Below are 21461 nucleotides of genomic sequence, written 5' to 3'. Positions count from 1 at the left end.
AGAATGGCTGATAGACATGTGAAATGTCAGACTAAGTCTTGAGAACACAACACTATTGAGTCAGAGAGATTTATGAATTGCTTGCATTGAATGGTTATTAAAAGTATGGGCACTGAGGCTGACTCCCTAAGTGTGAATATTTGCTTTGTCCCTTATTAGTAATAAAACCATGGGTAAGCTTTCAAACTCTTTTGTGCCTCAGTTTCTTCTTGTGTAAAATGGAGATCATAATAGTAACTACCCCTTTGGGTGGTTGTGAAGATTAAATAAATTAAAACATGTAAAGCATTGCAGTGTTGCCTGGTACATAATAAATGCTCACTAACTGTTAGAAATATAATCATCCTGATAAAACTATATTTGTTTTGAAAGTATTTTTGTGAAATCATAAGTTAAAATAATTTTTGATGCTGCTAAGCAAGAAACTGAACTATATTTAGGGTGAATACACACAGATGTGTTTAGTATTGGTATAATGGTTACATTCATCATTAAATTTCTATTTGGAAGATAGGATTTATGAGTAAGAGATGATTTATGAGTAAGAGGTGATTATAGTTCCAGATAAAGAATAGAATAGGTTATATATATTTTTTCCATTGTAGACATATATTGCTAAATGAACAAGTTTTTAGTTGTTACATAGAATTATATATATAGCATGTGTTATATAATTGTATATATAGTGTATGTTTTACATACTATATATTATACTATATGTTATACATATAATTGTTAAGTAAAAGTTTATAGTTTATAGGAATTTTTAAATGAATAAATCTTGAGTAACTCTTAATGAGATCCATAATGATTTGAAGATTATATTACAATATACTGATGATTTTTTGTTTTTCAGTAGAATAAAATGGAAGCTCAGATCACTTATGCATTAGTTTGGTAACAAATGATATATAGGATACCCAGTAATTACTATCTTGGTTGAGACACTGTAGAGCTAGAGTAAAGGTGTTAAGCATAGTACAGCAACTTCCAATATTAAATCATGTTAAATGAATCTAGATTTTTCAGGTTTTTTTCCCCAGGAGACCTTGTTAGATTGTTAGATTGCTGTAGAAATTTTCTGTGACCTAGGACATGATAAAAAGATTTTAAAAAGATTTTTACTTAGTAATAATTTTTAAAAGATTATTACCTAGTAAATGTGGTTCACCAGTGTGAGATATCTTGAAAATATTTTATTTGATGAACTGTTCTTCTTTGTGTGTGGTTTCAAAGGCAATAAATACCATTTTACCTTCTGATACTTTACACGTCTTCCCTGACCTTTGTTTCAGTTCCTACTTTGTCGAGTTACAATTGCAACTGTGGTTAATATAAAGAGAGTTAGTGCTACCATTTCCCTGGAAAATATAAGTGCTTATAGGAGTGACATTTATTAAAAGGGAATAGAGAAGTCAGACATAATCTCTTCTTTCCTTGTGTTTAGCTCATAGTATGATAATTTTCTATCATTTTATTTTGAGTAATATTTAATTTTAGTTGGGTTTTATATTTTTGGTTATTAGCTACTTGGAGATATTTGTGATATTCAAGAACAGTATATCCAGTGGGGAAGGGGAATCACTATTTTGTCATTTCATTTACTATTGAATTGGAATTTATTTTGCAAGTAAATATTAATTGAGCAAGTTCAGAGTATTATTTTGATGCAAAGATAGAGCCATAAAATTATACAAGTGCACTTAAGAGTTAGCATAAGCCAAACATTTCTGAAGAACTGGATATGGGTTGATTTAAAGAATATTTGCAAAAATTTAGAAAATTCCTAAGCAAGCTAGGGACGATCAAGTGTGTTAATATCTGTGTGTCTGTATTGAGCATGTTGATATTGTCATCTCTTTGATGTTGGGAAATAATTTCCAGAAATACTGTAAGTTTGAATTTGGTATCCTGAAAGTTAAAGTTTACTTAAGAGTTGGAAACTTCATGTATGTATTTTTTCAAACAAGTTCATTTCTAGTTTGTGATTATTTTAGAACAGACAATGTAACATTTACTTTTTGTAACCTAAACTCTCTGAACACTTTTGTGTCATTCCCTCTCCCCTAAGCCCTGCCAGATCTTGAAGATTATTTACACTATTATGAAGAATATCTCCCTTGGAAAATAATTCATTTTGTACAACTACTACTTCTTCTTTTTTTTTTTTTTTTTTTTTTTTGTGACAAAGTCTTGCTCTGTCACTCAGACTGGAGTGCAATGGTGCTTGGCTAATTTTGTATTTTTAGGAGAGACAGGGTTTCACCATGTTGGTGAGACTAGTCTTGAACTCCTAACCTCAGGTGATCCACCCGCCTCAGCCTCCCAAAGTGCTGGAATTACAGGCATGAGGCACTGCGCCCGGTCCCCACATTTTACACAACTTGTATAGCTATTGTATCACTGGGGTGCTTTTGTTGTTTAGTCACCATAAAATATGGCAAAGTTAATGATTTTGGTTTATTAAATAAAATGAGTTTGAATGTCAAAGAAAAGGCATTATGATGTCTTTTTTTTTTTTGGAGGGGGCACCAATTTAATCAGGAAGGACCAATCATTTGCCTTTAGTTTTCAGAGTTCCTTTAACTTCAGTTATGTCTTAATGTATAATATTTTATATTTGGAAATGGTAAGAATATACAAACTAGAAAATTTATTTGCAGCATTTAAATTATTAAATCCTGCAGAAAATGATGTTTTGACAAGTCTATATTTCAGTTAAATTTTTTTGTTTTTTGAGATGGTGTCTCACTCTGTCGCCCAGGCTAGAGTGCAGTGGCGCGATCTCAGCTCACTGCAACCTCCTCCTTCTGGTTTCAAGCTATTCTCCTGCCTCAGCCTCCCGAGTAGCTAGGAATACAGGCACCCGCCACCTTGCCTGGCTAATTTTTGTATTTTTAGTAGAGGCGAGGTTTCACCATATTGGCCAGGCTGATCTCGAACTCCTGACCTTGTAATCTGCCCGCCTCGGCCTCCCAAAGTGCTGGGATTGCAGGTGTGAGCCACTGTGCCTGGCCAATTTTAATTGATATTTTTCCTGTTTGGACAGAAATCCAATAAAGAAAATAGCTGAAGATATATGTGAAATTAGGTTGCCTTCTTTTAAGATAGTTTATAATTTAAAACTAGCTTTTTTGTTTTATTTTGAAAGTATTATTTTTCAGCCTGTTATACTGCATAATTATAGAAGATGTGTAGTAATAGTGCAGTTTTATTCAGAGTGCTTTCAAATAAAAACAAACAGTAGTGTTTGTATCTTAGTATTTTTATTTTCTTAGGATTAAGTTTTATTTTATAGGTATAGGCAAATTGGAATAATGCTTTTTTCCATTCTAAAAAATTTCTGTTAATTTAAGTTAGTAAGATCTGTTATTTTATAAATGTTGCTAACAGATTTTTATTTAAGAATTTGAAGAACAGTAGAACATTTAAGTTACTGTGTAAAATATTATATTTCAAAGCTTAGGATTGTTAAAACTTTTAAATTTTTTCCTTCCTAATGCTAATCTATATAAAGAATGAGTTTTCAATCTCATGTAAAATGGCTTTCAATATAGAAAAAAGTGATTCATTAGTAAACCAGGCAAGATTGTTGATATTTTTAAAAATAATATTCACATATACATTTTTCAAGGCTCTATATTGATGTGAAATAAAACACTCAGGTCCAAAACTGTTAAATAAAGACAAATTATTCAGATATTTGTATTTTCCTAGCATAGTTGTGATTTTAAATCTTCTCTATGAGAGCCTGAGTAGGTTAAATTTCAGAGGGTCTGAACTTTTTGTTTTTACTTTTTAAATCTGTGTATGTTAATATCAGCATAACTTTTTTTGATTTTTAGAGGAATATTGAACTCTAATATCACTTTTTAAACAGTTTTGATATTGTCGCTGACTATTATTTGTGTATATCCAAGGGAACTTTTTTTTGGTTTTGTATATTGATTATTTTGAGTTAAAAAATTTTTCACAATAAGTGTGTATTCCTAAAGTCTGAAATTATGTATGTGTTTTTGATATTATAATATGAACTTATTGTGATGAAATACTGAATTGACTTTAAAATTTCTCTTGACCAAAGATAATCATTACACGTTTTTTCTATTTCCAAAACATATGAGTTCTTTTTTTATTCTTTCTTTATCCTTTCACTTTTATTTATTTTTAATTTTTAATTTTATGTTCCAGGGTACATGTGCAGGATGTGCAGGTTTGTTACATAGGTAAACATGTGCCATGGTGGTTTGCTGCACCTATCAACCCATCACCTAGGTATTAAGCCCCAGCATGCATTAGCTATTTTTCCCAATGTCCTCCCTTCCCCACCCCACTCCCCAACAGAACGCTGTGTATGTTATTCCCCTCCCTGTGTCCATGTGTTCTCATTGGTCAGCTCCCACATATAAGTGAGGACATGTAGTGTTTGTTTTTCTGTTCCTGCCTTAGTTTGCTGAAGATAATGGCTTCCAGCTCCATCCATGTCCTTACAAAGGACATGATCTCATTCCTTCTTTATGGGTGCATAGTATTCCATGGTGTATATGTACCACATTTTCTTTATCCAGTCTATCATTGATGGGCGTTTGGGTTGATTCCATGTCTTTGCTAATGTGAATAGTGCTGCAGTGAATATATGCATGCATGTATCTTTGTAATAGAATGATTTATATTCCTTTGGGTATATGCCCAGTAATGGGATTGCTGGGTCAGGTAGTATTTCTTGTTCTAGATCTTTGAGATATTGCCACACTGTCATCCACAATGGTTGAACTAATTTACATTCCCAGGAACAGTGTAAAAGTGTTTCTGTTTATCTGCAAACTCACCAGCAGTTGTTGTTTCTTGACTTTTTAATAATCGCCATTCTGACTGGTGTGAGATGGTGTCTCATTGTGGTTTTGATTTACATTTCTAATCATCAGTGATGTTGAACTTCTTTTCATATGTTTGTTGGCCGCATTAATGTCTTTTTTTGGTAAGTGTCTGTTCATGTCCTTTGCCCACTTTTTAATGGGATTGTTTGTTTTTTTTTTCTTGAATATATAAGTTCCTTATAGATTCTGGCTGTTAGACCTTTGTCAACTGGATAAATTGCAAAAATTTTCTCCAATTCTGTAGATTGCCTGTTCACTCTGATGATGGTTTCTTTAGGTCAATATCCCTCATGAACGCTGATGCAAAAATTCTCAATAAAATACTGGCAAACTGAATACAGCAGCACATCAGAAAGCTTATCCACCATGATCAAATTGTCTTCAATCCTGGGGATCAAGGCTAGTTCAACATACACAAATCAATAAACATAATTCGTCACATAACCAGATCTAAAGACAAAAACCACATGATTATCCCAAGAGATGCAGAAAAGGCCTTCAATAAAGTTCAGCATCCCTTCATGTTATTAAAAACTCTCAACAAACTAGGTATTGAAGGAACATACCTCAAATTGATAAGAGCTATTTATGACAAGCCCATAGCCAACATACTGAATGGGCAAGAACTGGAAGCATTCCCCTTGAAAACTGGCATAAGACAGTCTCACGACTCCTATTCAACATAGTATTGGAAGTTCTAGCCAGGGCAATCAGAACAGAGAAAGAAATAAAAGGTATTCAAATAGGAAGAGAGGAAGTCAAATTGTCTTTTTTTTGCAGATTACATGATCCTATAGCTAGAAAAACCCATTGGCTCAGCCCAAAAGCTTCTTAAGCTGATAAGCAAGCAACTTCAGTAAAGTCTGAGGATACAAAATCAATGTGCAAAAGTCACAAGCATTCCTATAAGGTAAGCAGAGAACCAAATCATGAATGAACTCCCATTCACAATTGCTACAAAGAGAATAAAATACCTAGGAATACAGCTAACAAGGGAGGTGAAGGACCTCTTCAAGGAGAACTACAAGCCACTGCTCAAGGAAATCAGAGAGGACACAAACAAATGGAAAAATATTCCATGCTCATGGATAGGAAGAATCAGTATCATGAAAATGGCCATACTTCCCAAAGTATGTAGCATTATAGATTAAATGCTATTTCCATTAAACTACCATTGACATTCTTCACAGATTTAGAATAAACTATTTTAAAATTCACATGGAACGAAAAAAGAGTTTGTATAACCAAGACAATCCTAAGCAAAAAGAACAAAGCTAGAGGCATCACTCTACCAGACTTCAAACTATAAAAAAGGCTACAGTAATCAAAACAACATGGTACTGGTACAAAAATAGACACATAGACCAATGGGAAAAGAATAGAGAACTCAAAAGTAAGACTGCACATCTACAGCCATCTGATCTTTGACAAACCTGACAAAAGCCATGAGGAAAAGATTCTTTATTTAGTAAGTGGTACTGGGAGAACTGGCTAACCACATGCAGAAAATTGAAACTGGACCCCTACCTTATACCTTATACAAAAATTAACTCAAGATGGATTAAATACTTAAATGTAAAACCCCAAACTATAAAAACCCTAGAAGAAAATCTAGGCAATAGCATTCAGGACATAGGCATGGATAAAGATTTCATACAGCCAACGGACACATGAAAAAATGCTCATCATCACTGGCCATCAGAGAAATGCAAATCAAAACCACAATGAGATACCATCTCACACCAGTTAGAATGGTGATCATTAAAAAGTCAGGAAACAACAGGTGCCGGAGAGGATGTGGAGAAATAGGAACACTTTTACACTGTTGGTGGGATTGTAAATTAGTTCAACCATTATGGAAAACAGTATGGCGATTCCTCAAGGATCTAGAACTAGATGTACCATATGACCCAGCCATCCCATTACTGGGTATATACCCAAAGGATTATAAATTATGCTGCTATAAAGACACATGCACACGTATGTTTATTGCAGCACTATTCACAATAGCAAAGACTTGGAATCAACCCAAATGTCCATCAGTGACAGATTGGATTAAGAAAATGTGGCACATATACACCATGGAATACTATGCAGCCATAAAAAAGGATGAGTTTGTGTCCTTTGTAGGGACATGGATGCAGCTGGAAACCATCATTCTTAGCAAACTATCACAAGAACAGAAAACCAAACACCGCATGTTCTCACTCATAGGTGGGAACTGAACAATGAGATCACTTGGACTCAGGAAGGGGAACATCACACACCGGGGCCTATCATGGGGAGGGGGGAGGGGGGAGGGGGGAGGGATTGCACTGGGAGTTATACCTGATGTAAATGACGAGTTGATGGGTGCAGCACACCAACATGGCACAAGTATACATATGTAACAAACCTGCACGTTATGCGCATGTACTCTACAACTTAAAGTATAATAATAATAAATAAATTAAAAAAAAAAAAAGATTTCATGATGAAATCACCAAAAGCAATTGCAACAGAAGCAAACATTGACAAATGGGTTCTAATTAAACTAAAGAGTTTCTGCACAGCAAAATAAAGTATCCTTTCACTTTTAAAAGAACATTGGATTATTTTTACGTATCCATTTTAAAAATTTATTTGGTCTGTAGTTTGTATAATAATTATCTCAATGTTTTTCAGAAATCTCCAGCATTAAATTTAATTTTTTTCCTATATATAACTTTTAGAATAATTTTTTTCAGTGTGGATTTTATAATATAACTTAAGAATATGTCAGATTATAATAGTTGTTCCCCTTTGGCTATGTAATACATTAACAGTTCAGTGTGAAATCTAAGTAGTATCTTCAACTTATTTTCTTTTCTCGATACTATTCATATTGTTTTTCCTTAGCACGATGTTTTTTATTTCTGTTTTTATGTCTTTAAACATGCTGATACCTCTGAATATCTTCTCCTTCCTACCAAATTATCCTCTTTTATAATCTTGTCACATTCTCCTCTAAGGTGCATTCATTCATCAAACATTTTGGAAGTGACTATATTAAATATTGGAGATACAAAAATGAGTAAGTGAAATTCCAGTTCCTAAGATATTCCCAGTACAGTGGTGGAAACAAATAATCAGTTATAGTAAGATATACTTTGACATGTAGCAAAGGTATATAATAGGTGTTCTGGACAAAGGACAGTGTGCCTAACTTCCTAGGATTGAGGAAACGGTTGAAAAGGAGTCTCAAAATATGACCTGTGAGCCTGACTCTTGAAAGATAAGTGGTACAATTTTCTAGGGAATTTAGGCAAACACCTAAGAAAGTAAATTATAGAAGGTGTAGTACAGCCAAACAAAGTTGACACATTACAAACACACTACTTTTGTTTGAAAATATTATTTCTTCTGTATACGTGAATAATGGTTGCAATAGTTACACAATTAGAAATGGAGAGTTATTTTCCCTCTGCATTAGAAAATGTTGTTCCCTGCTCTTTTGACTTCCACTTTTGATCCTGAGAAGTCTCCTGTCTGCTTAGGAATAATTCATTTTCCTTATGAGTAGTCTTTTCCTTCCTGGTCCTGTACATCTTCACGTTGTATTTGGTGTTTCACACCTAACACATTATTTATTAATGTTGTTAATTATGTTTATCCTGCTTGAGACTCTGACATTCCTGAATCTAAAGATTGGTCTTTTTGTCCACTCTGGGATATTCTTAGCTATTATATCTTTGTGGATTCTTGCCCATTATGTTTTTCTTTGTACAACTGTTTTGATACATGTGAACTATTATTATTATTATACTATGACTCAACATATTTTCCATATATTAATCTCTTTGCATTGCATTCTGGGTAATCTCTTTACACCTGTCTCCCAAATAAACTCTTCAGTGGTATTTAATTTGCAGTTTATTTTGAGTTATTAATTTTAATTATAGTTTTCCACTCTAGAAGTACTACTTCTTTTATTTTCATATTTGCTTGCTCATTTTTATTCTCTTCTTTTCTATCCCAATTTCAGTGTCTTATTTTATTTAACATATTAAGAATACTTAGTTTATACATGTATTTTATAATACCAGTGTATACACTCATTGTAGATACAAATTTGTAGTTAAATAATTCTGTGAACTGTTTTTTACTTATTGTACCTTATTTACCCACATGTTTTATGATTTTATTGTCGACTCATGTTTCTTGGTACTTTTAGCTGTGGAAATTCTTTAAGACCTGTGTTTAAAGTACTTCCTACAGTTGGAATTTGCATATTCTTTTGCCAAGTGCCTGAGGGCATTTTCAGACCCAACCCCTGGCTTAGTGGTTTTTCTTGTGTTCAGGTAGTATAAATTCGAGCTGCCAAAGCTCAGGGTTAGGAAAGCTTTAGAAAGGTTTTTTGTTTGTTTGTTTGCTTTTTAGTTAAAGTAAAAATGCTGAAACATGTAAATAAGCCATTTTGTCTCACAGTAGGTTGCTTTTTATTTCAGTCCCTGGGATATCACTTTTGGAATCTGGTTATGCAGGAGTGTCTGATCAAACTTTTTACCCTGCTTGATTACCATACAGTTTACTACTTGCTTGTACTTACATTTGTACTTTTGAAACACAGGTTTAAGTGCTTTGGATATCAGGAACTACATTCTAGCACTTGTTTACCTCTGTGGATTAGGCATTGATTTCTTAGATATGACTAAAATCACGAGTGACAAAACTGGACTTCTCAAAGTTCAAAATTTTTGTTTCAAAGGACACCATCAAGAAAGTGAAAAGATTACCTACAGAATGGGGAAAATATTTGCAAACTATATAGTAATTAACTTGTATGCACAATATATAGTGAACCCTTAGAACTCAACAGTTAAAAGGACACCCCATTTTATAAATGGGGAAAGGTTTTATATAGCAGCTTCTCTCAAGAAAATACACAGTAAACCCATGAAAAGGTGCTCACTATCACTAGCAACTACAGAAATACAAAAGCACAACTAAATAGCACTTGATATCCAGTGGGTTGGCAAAAAAAAATGTTAAAGATAACAAGTATTGATATGGATGTAGAGAAAAATTGGAACTCTCATACATTGCTAGTGAGATTGTAAAATCATGCATCTACTTTGGAACACAGTTTGATAGTTCCTCAAAATGTTAATTAACATTGAGTTGATACATGACCCAGCAATTGTATTCCTGGGTATACACTTAATTTAAGAAATATATCTACACAAAAAATTGTGCACAAAATTTTATGGTAGCATAGTCAGAATAGCCAAAAATAGAATCAAATCAAATGTCCCTTAATGGAAGAGTTTATAAACAAAGTTGGTATATTCATGCAATAGGATATTATTCAGCAAAAGAAAAATAATTGGTACAGGAGGGTCTTTGAAAATTCATAGAAAATTCATATTATGAAAAATCTATGCATGGATTTCAAAAATTTGTTTACACCAAAATAAACTGGTGTTATTTTGATATTATGTATCTGAACAGGATCTAGTTTGAGATACTAAAAAGGAGAAGACCTCAGTTTGAAAAGAAACCCTATCAGAACGAGATGCATTCTGCTAAAATTGAAGCAAGAGTAAACATCAAATTTATGATGATGCTTGGGTGGAAGAATGGCAAAATCACTGATGCTTTATGAAAAGTTTGTGGGGACAATGCTTCATAGAAATCAGCAGTTTATAAATGGATAACTCTTTTTAAGAAGGAATGAGATGATGTTGAACATGAAAACTGCAGCAGCAAATCTCCACATCAATTTGCAAGGAAAAAGTTACTCTTGTTCATGCTTTAATTGAAGAGGACCCATGATTAATGGCACAAACAGTAGCCACAGCTATAGACATTTCGACTGGTTCAATGTACACAATTCTGACTGAAAAATTCAAGTTGGGGCAACTTTCCATTTGATAGGCCCCAAATGCATTGCACACAAATCAGCTGAAGACAAAAGCAGAGCTTTCAATGGAAATTTTAAACAACTGGGCTCAAAATCCTGAAACAGTTATTTGAAGAACTGAAACATGGCTTTACAAGTATAATCCTGCGACAAAACACAATTAAAGCAGTGACTACCAAGAAGTGGAAGTGGTCCAGTCAAGGCAAATTGGACCAATCCAGGGCAAAGGTCATGATAACAGATTTTTGGGATCTAAAGGCATTTTTATTTTATTTTCTGGCAAGCCAAAGGATGATGACATCTGCTTACTTACTATGAGAGTGTTTTGAGAATGGTAGCCAAAGCTTTAGCAGGCAAATGCCCAGGAGAGCTTTACCAGAGAGTCCTTCTCCACCCTAACAATGCTTCTGCTCGTTCTTCTTGTCAAGCAAAGCAATTCCGAAAGACTTTCATTGTGCAATCATTCATCCACCTTACTGTCCTGGTTTGTCTCCTTCTGACTTCTTGTTTTGTAACCTAAAAAAAAAAAAAAATCTCTAATGGGCACCCATTTTTCTTCAGTTAATAATTGGATAACTGCATTTGATGCAGTCAAAATGCCTGCATTGATATGGTTAAATTCCCAGCACCCCCAGTTCTTCAGGGATGTACTAAATGTCTGGTATCATTGCTTACAAAAGTACCTTGAACTGGATGGAGCTTACATCGAGAAGTAAAGTTATATATTTTTATTTATCATTTTCATCCAATTTTCCCATAAACCTTTTGAAGTCCCTTTGTACATGCTATGCCATGAATGAGTCTCTAAAATATGATGCTAAGTAAAAGAAGCTAGTTACAAAAGATCACATATTGAATGGTTAGATTTATATGAAATGTTCAAATTAGGCAATCTGCTTAGAAAGCAGATTGATTAGTCGTTGCCAATGCTTGCAGAGAGATGAGGATGGGAAGTGACTATTAATGAGTGTGAGGTTTCTCTTTGGGGCAGTGACAATATTCTCAAGTTAAATAATTGTGATACTTTCTCAACTTTGTGAATCTACTGAAAATCAATGAATTGTATACTCATAAAAGGTGAATTTAATGGCATGTGAATGACAGTAAAGGAGTTATTAAAAATTACATGTATTATACTGTGAATTCACTTGAGACTAAAGATGAGAAGAAGAATGTAATGAAAAATTATCTAGTACAGGGATTTTGAAATTAACTAAATAGAATAAGATCTAAAACCTCAAAGAAAAAAAAAACGAACAAAAGAATAGGCCTGGGAAGGGGAAAATAGCCATTCCTTTGGCAGTATCCTCAGCTCAGAGCCTTCTATGCATAATATTATTATTAGGTGTGTAATAATGTTGATGTGTAACATATTTTTTTTACATTAACTATTTGAAAATGTAGCAAAGGGAAAAACAAAAAAATACACATTTTGAGGGTTTATTTTAGATTGTACACCTGTGTAACCACCAACATAGTTCAATAATAGAACAGTGCTAAGACTACAGGAGCTCTTTTTCCTCGCCTCAAATATTTATGCCCTCCTCTCCAAATGAACTGCTGTTTTGACTTTTGTAGTAATTCCTTCCTTTTAAATTTTTTTTTTTTTTCTTTTTTTTTTTGAGACGGAGTCTCGCTCTGTCACCCAGGCTGGAGTGCAGTGGCCGGATCTCAGCTCACTGCAAGCTCCGCCTCCCGGGTTCACGCCATTCTCCTGGCTCAGCCTCCCGAGTAGCTGGGACTACAGGCGCCCGCCGCCTCACCCGGCTAGTTTTTTTTTTTTTTGTATTTTTAGTAGAGACGGGGTTTCACCGTGTTAGCCAGGATGGTCTCGATCTCCTGACCTCGTGATCCACCCGTCTCGGCCTCCCAAAGTGCTGGGATTACAGGCTTGAGCCACCGCGCCCGGCCTTAAATTTTTTTTTATCACTGAATCTTACCAACAACAAAAAGATAATGTTGCCTTTTTTTTGGGTAATACCTATATATGAAATTTGTGATAGGCATATATGTGTGGCCTTTTTTTCACAATTTTTTATATATATGAAATACATCTATGTTTTTGTGTGTAGCTGTGATTCATTAATTTTCATTTCTGAATAATGCTTCATTGTAAAGTATTATAATTCTACTTTTGATGACATTTATTTCCAATTTTCATCTATTGCAAATACATATAGAAACTACTGTGTACCATTTGATGACCATATATATATGATTTCTGTTGGGTGTTGCTGGGTCCCATTGCTAGAATCGCTGGGTCACTGACTGTATGAATTTTGTACCTTGTGGTGTGGATTTCCCAGAAAAAAATTGTGGCAAGATCTTGTATACAATTACTTTATTTGGGAGCAGGAAGAAGGGAGCAGGGGAGCACAACACAGGGGAGGAGGAAAAACTAACATGGGGTGCATTATTGAGGTCATTGTTAGGGGCAGTAGGAGCTCAATTTCTAAGAAGGTGTCAGAATGAATACTAGAATTGTCCATCTGAAGGATGGGAGTTGGAGCAGGTTCTGCAGTGTTAGAGAAGGTCCTCAGACAGAAGATGGAAAGACATACTGCTCATGCTTGAGGTGAGTTGCCATTACAGCACTAGAAACTGTCTGGGCTTGTGGGATACCACTGTTTATGACAGAAATTAGAGTTACACTGAAGTCATTTGTCAGGGAACTAGTGGCATCTACTTCAGCCCATTCTTTAAGCTGCTCACATCTGCCTTGCCAACACACTAAGTCCAATCTCTCCTTTAAGTGTTCAAGTAGATGACTAATTACAGTCTCCAGAAGGGTTGGTGGAACATAATAGACTCCCCATGGTTGACAGTGTCTTCAAGTTTTTGACTTATATTAATCATCTCCTATTTTCTCTACTATTTTAGGTTTCCTGTACCTTTGGCAAGCGTTTTGGCTGGTCTGGACCCATTAGGTTGCTACACTTGCCCATTCACTATTGTTATCAGGCATGGAAGTACCAAAAGACATCAATGAATCCTCTGAGTTCCAGGCGTAGTTGTCTCTGGCTTCATATTTAGTAGCAAGTGTAGTTCCCCATAATACTTGAAATAATTCTCCTGTGCCAATATTATGACTAGTTTAGTTGTCTTCTGATTTATCAGTATGAGGTATGAAAGAGATTAGGCAGCAATCATAGTTTCAGGCTTGGAAAAGTCATATTATGTCCCTTGGTGGAATTATCACACCCTTTTCACCCAAGAAACAAGTTCCTATATACTTGTAGACCCTGAGGTTGTAGGGATGGAAATAATATTTTGAGAAGGAGTCACTAAAGAGAGGGTTAGAGGAGTTATTCCTACTTAATACCACTTGGTTTAGGCCCTGTGTGTTCCAGCTATTGGGTACAATACACCATACATTGGCCATTCTTTTAGTGCTGCAAACCTAGAGTGTTTTTTCTTATCTGGAGGATGCACTGAACCATTAATAGGTCATTGTATCATTGTGTTAGACTATGACAGTTAATTTGGTATGTGGTAAGATGAGTAGTTGTCACAGCTGTGTAGTTATTGTTGTATCTCTTTTTGTTTTTGAGACAAAGTTTCACTCTTGTTGCCCAGGCTGGAGTGCAATGGCATGACCTTGGCTCACCGCAACCTCCACCTCCCGGGTTCAAGTGATTCTCCTGCCTCAGCCTCTCAAGTAGCTGGCATTACAGGCACGTGCCACCACGCCCGACTAATTTTTGTATTTTTTGTAGAGTTGGGGTTTCTCCATGTCGGTCAGGCTGGTCTCGAACTCCAGACCTCAGGTGGTCTGCCCGCCTCAGCCTCCCAAAGTGTTGGGATTACAGGCGTGAGCCACCGTGCCCAGCCTGTTGTATCTCTTTAACATAAAATGGGTCTTCTTATCTGAGGTGATGATGCTATATGAGATCTTATGTTAGTAACTAAGTTGTAAGTTCTTATATTGTGGGGCTGACAGACTTACTATAGCCAAAAGTACATTCAAAAGTAGGTACCGATTCTGTTAAGGGTAGTCATTACTGTCTCCAGCATGGAATGAGTTCAGGGTGACATATTTGTCACCAAGTTTCTGGTTATTCTTTTGAGAGATGATACCATAGTGAGGGTTCATCATGGCTTTCTTCTGCTAACAAAAGTATCTGCAGTAGGGATTGCTACATATAACTTGGTGAGAAGCAGCAACATACTGCAGTCATTGATAATGTCCATCTCTTCCACCATGTTGCCATTCATGGGCCATTTGCACATAGACTAATATTATGGGATCTTTGGGGTGTTGCTTTTCTGGCTAGAAACCTGTGACCAGTGGCACCTTTGCCTGAGGTTTGCTCGGGTCCACTGGGCTTGTTCCCATCAGGTTTCGCTCAGCTCACGCTACCGGCCTGGATCCCATGCCTCCAAGGGAGACTGGAGTTAGACGTGGAGTGGTCAGGGGTGTGTGAGCAAACATGGGGTCTGGCCACTGCACAGTCAGACACACTGGCCACTGCTGCAGGGCAGGCAACTCCAGGTGCCGGCATGGGTGCCAGCTTTCTGCGAGGCTGCAGCTGGACCAGGCATACTGCAGGCAGCTTCCCCAGCTGGCACTGGGGAATGCAGTGGTCCCCAGAAACATGAAGACACCTGGAACTACAGGGCCACAAAGAGGGAGTCAGAGCTCTGGCATGGGAAGCTTTCAGGTCTGGGCTCCCCAAAGGGCCGCAGCTCTTCTCTCCTTCTTTTTGCCTGCAATATGGCAAGCAAGGGCATGTTTCAGCCCTGTTTGTATTACAGCAGCTCTTTCAGTCTTGCAACTCAGCAGGTCCCGAGTTCTTGTCCTGTGACCAGGAAGAATGAGGTATGCAGACCAGTGGAGGGTAAGCAAGATGAAGAGGAGCTTTCTTGATCAATAGAACAGCTCAGGAAAGACCTGCAGTGGGCAGCCCCTCTCTGTCACCAGGGTGTCCCGATGAGTGTTCAGCTCCTAACAGAGAGGGTAGCTCCTGTCTGTAGGCAGGTCATCCCAACAAGTGTTCAGTTCTCAGAAGAGAGAGGGTAGCTCCTTTCTGCAGCTGGTTGTCCCAAGTGTTTAGCTATCAGCAGAGAGGATAGCTTTCTCTGTAGCTGGTTGTCCTATCATCTGCAGCTGTTGGCAGAGAGTAGGCCCCAGAGTGGGTGGTTCCTCTCTGCAGGCAGGTTGTTCTGTCGTTTGCAGCTCTCAGTAAGGAGGATAGCTACTCTATGCTGCTGGTTGTCTCATTGGCTCTCCATCCTCTGCTCTGCTCTGGCTGAGCCTGGAGCTTTTATAGGACTCAGAGGGGAGGAAGTGCATGCTTATTGGTTCATGGGCAACCACAGGTGGGCCCAGAAAAGGCACCACAAGTCCCTACTCCAGTCCATGGGACTGGCAGCTTGGCCCCTAGCCTTCAGGCCCTCCCTGGCCTGAAAGTGGGGCCTCATCAGGGACCTGCTTCCTTCTGCCCGGGAGCCTGTCTGCCTGCTGCCACCATCGATGGCACTGAGGCTGCTTGTGCCAAGGGGCAACTGGAGGCCAGCGTTGAGCCACCCATAGCTCCTCCCTCAGCTTTCCCCCATGCTTGTTGGTGCCCAAGGTCCAGAGGGGGCCGAGGTGGCAGGAGCATGTCAGTGCTTCCCTGAGCATGCACACACCTGGCCAGGGTGTGATAGCATGGGGGCTCAGCCCCAACTTTGCTCTGACATTGCAGTGGGCAGCTGCAGCTGCACCTGGGAGAGTGGGGCTGCTACCTGCTCCTGGCTCCTGCTGGCTCTGTGGAGTACACAGCCCCAGTTGCACCCCCTCACAGCCTGGGGTAGAGGTTCCAGGTCCTTGCTGGGCCAGGCCGGTGTCCAGGGCAGGGGCAGCATTTCCACGAGGCCCCCCCCTTGGTCTCAGTGCTCAAGGGTGCTCAGAGCTTCTCCTCTAAAGGCTCGCGGCCCTGCCCAGGGGAGCACCTCTGTATCAGTCTGTTCTCATGCTGCCAAAAATAAATCATACATACCCAAGACTGGGTAATTTATAAAGGAAAGAGGTTTAATTGACTCAGGGTTTCACATGGCTGGGGAGGCCTCACAATCATGGCAGAAGGCGAATGAGGAGCAAAGTCAGGTCTTACATGGTGTCAGGCAAGAGAGTGTGCAGGGCAACTCCCCTTTATAAAACCATCAGATCTCATGCGACTTAATTCACTATCATGAGAACAGCATGGGAAATACCTGACCAATGATTCAATTACCTCCCATCAGGTCCCCCCAATGAAACTCTGGGAATTATGGGAGCTATAATTCAAGATGAGATTTGGGTGGGGATGCAGCTGAACCATATTAGACTCCTGTAGTGGATTGCAGTCTGCTTTGCTGTTGGGCGTGTCAGGCCCAGCAATCACCCGGATGTGGGGTGGATCCCCAACACATGGCCCCAGGTGGTTCTGGGCAGAGCCTCTCCTGAGGCACAGGAACCTGGCAGGGTGGCCACAATGACTGCACCGCTGACTGGGTCCCTGAGGTAGGCGCTGCTCCCACTTCCCGCCCTGGGCTGGCGAAACAAGGCCCCAGGTCCACCCTCCTCTCTGCACCCCCGGCCCCAGAGCGTGGGGGCTCCGGACCTGGGGGTGGGTCCTGCCTGGCTGCACTAGGGTGGGGGCAGTGCTTTTGGCTGCCTCAGGGACGTGGGGCACAGTGGAGCCACCACCACCATTGCTGCTTCCACAGGCACTCCTGCCGCCACCACCACCTTCCTGCACCTCCCTGCTGTGGCAGCCCGCCACTGCCATCACTAACATGGCTGAGAACAGAGGCTCTATAACACCCACCCAATGGGTGATTCTCATCACCTGGTTTTTGAGTATCTTTTCTGTGGTGAATATCTTATGATGAGCGTTAGTATGAATCAAAAAAAGATTTACATATTCTGTGGCCATTACCACTGGTGCATTCAAATGCCTCTTCACCACATTTTCTTGTCTCTAATCTTCCAGACTTGTTCCTTCTGAGCCCTGACCAACCACTTTAGCCAGTTGCCACTGTCTGGCAGTGTGAAACCTACCTCAAGTTTCTTTTATTTCCATTCAGAAAGGATGTAGGTTCTGCCCATAGGAAAAGTTTCTTATTGTTTTTCATGAATGCTTCTGAATTGAGCTATAGTTTGGCAATAGTTCATACTGGCTGGAGATGACATTGATTTGACCAATGTATGGAACAGGCTTTCCCCCCAGCCCCCTTAAATTATCTGTCAGGTGATCCTAGGACATCCTTCCATGAAGACAAAGAGAAGTGTGTGATTTTTGAGTGTCTGAATGTCATATCAATTTTAGATTCCTGGGTTAAATCCCACTTAGATGTGCTATATAAAATATCTTGCTGGATTTGGTGCTAATATTTTGTTAAGGAATTTTGCATCTATATTTATAAGTAATACTGGTATGTGGATTTCTGGTTTTTAAATCATGTCTTTGTCTGGATTTCGTATCAGGAGGATACCAATGGGTTGGGAAATGACTGAAAACATTTTTGTGGGGTTGGTATTATTTCTTTTTTCAAAATTTAATCGTATTTACCAGTAAAGTAATCTGGGCATGGACTTTTCTTTGTGGGAGAATTGCTAATGGCTAATTTAAATTTTGCTAAGTTACGTAACTATCACTATAAGTAAGTTTCAATACATTTTTATCACTGCACTATCATTCCTGTGTCACATTACTGTTAATCCCTATCTACTGCCTTGCCTCTACCTCTGCTCCAAGAAAATGCTAATATCTGTCTTTAAAGCTTGCTGTTTTCTGAATATTTTAATTAAGTGGAATCGTACAATATATGGTCTCTTCTGTCTAACTCCTTTCACTAAACAAATTTTTTTTGAGATTCATCCATCTCATAGCATCTGTCAATAGTTCATTCATTTTTATTGATGAATAGTATTCCATTCAGTGAACATCTCCCATTTCAGTCGTTTCTAAGTTTTGGTTTATGATTATGATTATGATTATTGCTGCTAGGAACATATGTATGCAAGCCATTATGTAGATACTGTTGATACAGTAAGAATGAAGAGACTTGGTAGTGAGTAAAGTAAGAGTTTCAGTGAAAAAGTTTATGATGCAGTTTTTTTCCTGCCTAGTAGCTTGCTTGTTTATTTATTTACTTGGTTTTGGGATACTAAGTCATGTGACTATATCTGAGTTTCTAGATAATTGATGTGTCACTGTATATTACTTTGCACTGGTTTATTTATAACATTCTATTTAATTTGCATTTTGTTCTCCTACTTGGTTAAAAACTCAATAAATGTAATGATTCAGTTTGCCTCCATATTTTATACATAATAGATGAGATAAATGTATATTGATTAATTGAATTTAAAATTTTGTCATCTTTTCAAAGGGCGTATTTCATGAGCTTTTAAAAATAATGTGAAAACACTGTGGATATCTTAGTTAACAGGGACTATGGATTCCCTGTTTGCTAAGGGATTAATTAACCAATATTCCCTTTATTAATAAGGCTTATAGTCTGACTTTTAAGGAACTTTATTTCTCTTTTGGTAATCTGTACTTCTGATTTGAATATTGTACAAGTCAAATATACTAAGAGGTAAAGATTATAGATAAAAGAACAAATTTTTCCAGCAGTTAAGAAAAATGTTTCTATTTTTTTTTTGGGGTAGTTTTACTGACATCTAGTGGCATTCAGTCCTATATGTTTAAGCTTGCTTTATTTCTACTTGTCTTTCCATGACTATCTCATGTTTTAAAACTTAAGGAAAAAGCCAGTTCAGGTGTCTAACGTGAGGATAGCATTTTTTGTTGAGGATTCATGATATTATGCATATACCTTGTATATTATTTGACATAAATGGATCAATATGACTATGTCATTCATTCCTAAGTTTAGTTTTTTCCTGTACCTTTTAATTTCCTTTATTTGCTTGGATTTCCTTTCCTCCTCCTCTCCTCATTAATATAATATCTCCACCCTTGCCCTGAGGTAGGTCATTATAACACTGGAGATTTTCTCCATGTGCATGTAAATTAATGAATGAGTGATTATACATCTATAAATACATATATACAATGTACACGTTTGTGTTATTTGTTCTAGAAAAATAAAATCATACATAATTTTTTGCATTTTGCTTTTCTTAGCATAACTCTTGAAAATCTTTCTTTCTTTTTTTTTTTTTTTTGAGGCGGAGTCTCGCTCTGTCGCCCAGGCTGGAGTGCAGTGGCGCGATCTCGGCTCACTGCAAGCTCCGCCTCCCGGGTTCCCGCCATTCTCCTGCCTCAGCCTCCCGAGTAGCTGGGACTACAGGCGCCGCCACCACGCCCGGCTAATTTTTTTGTATTTTTAGTGGAGACGGGGTTTCATTGTGTTAGCCAGGATGGTCTCGATCTCCTGACCTCGTGATCCGCCCGTCTCGGCCTCCCAAAGTGCTGGGATTACAGGCTTGAGCCACCGCGCCCGGCCGAAAATCTTTCTAAGATAGGTAATGTAGTTCCATTTGTTCTTTTAAATGTATGCATACTATTTAAAATTGTGGATGTATTTTAATTTTGTTTTTAGTAACTTTTCTTTTGGTGGCTACTCATCATTATTTTTTTTTTTATTTTTATTTTTTGCCACATTGGGGATAGTTACATTAGACATCTATGCCTATATATCCTTACAGAGGGTAACTTTGACTCTTTGAGATAGCTTTTTATCAGTGAGATTGAGATAGCTTTTTATCAGTGAGATTGCTGGGTGAAAGAATGTGTTTAATTTTAATAGATGTTACCATATTGCTTTCAAAAACAGCTCAAATGTCCATGAGCAATGCATGAGAATACCTTCCCCACATCACCATTACTAGAATAGAATTTTGGATATCTTAGTTATAAAATAATGTCACAAATAAAAGAAATGTATTCTTTAGATTTGTTTCATTTTTTCTTATAGCATGTATTAAAATTACAAGAAAATGATTAATAATATCGATTGTGAATACTACTCTAGTTACTGATTTAAATAGAAGTGGATTTAGTTTTAAAATATAGGATATTTCCTCTTGGTTTTTAATACATGGTTTTAAAGTATATATTGAACTAGTTTCCTTCTAATCTTATTCTACTTAGAGTTTTTATTATGAAGAGCTGTTGAATAGCATTAAATACCTTTTAAGTACTTACTAATATGATCATGCTATTTCTACCTTTCATTTGTTGATATAATAATGTTGATAGATTTCCTAAATCTGAATTGTTCTTACATTTCTGGAGTAAATTCTGCTCAGTTAGATTATATAAAACTCAGCTGTGATCTCATATGGTCCAGTCTTTTAGTAAATTGTTAAATAAAACATACATAAAATAGTGTTTTTCAACATTTATACCCTTTACATGACTAATATATATTTGATTTTACTGCTCACATTCGTATGTCTGAACAATACATTGTAAAATTTTATCTTGTTAAAATCATAAAATGGAATCCTACTTAATTCTTCTGGCTTATTTGGTCATTAGTAAGTTTTTGAGGTTCATCCACTTTGATGCATGTAGTTATAGCTCATTAATTTTCATTGCTGCATAATACCTTACTATGTGAATATACCACAATTTACCCATTGAGTTTGATGGACATTTGTGTTGTTTCTGATTTTGGCGTTCTACAAATAATGGCATCATAAGATATTTTAAAAATATGCCTTTAGTACAAATGTACAAGAATGTGTCTAAAATGTATTCTAG

The sequence above is a fragment of the Macaca mulatta genome, chromosome 13 (genome assembly GCF_049350105.2).
Source record: "Macaca mulatta isolate MMU2019108-1 chromosome 13, T2T-MMU8v2.0, whole genome shotgun sequence".
In the NCBI taxonomy this organism is placed as follows: domain Eukaryota; kingdom Metazoa; phylum Chordata; class Mammalia; order Primates; family Cercopithecidae; genus Macaca; species Macaca mulatta.
This window is presented reverse-complemented; position numbering follows the sequence as displayed.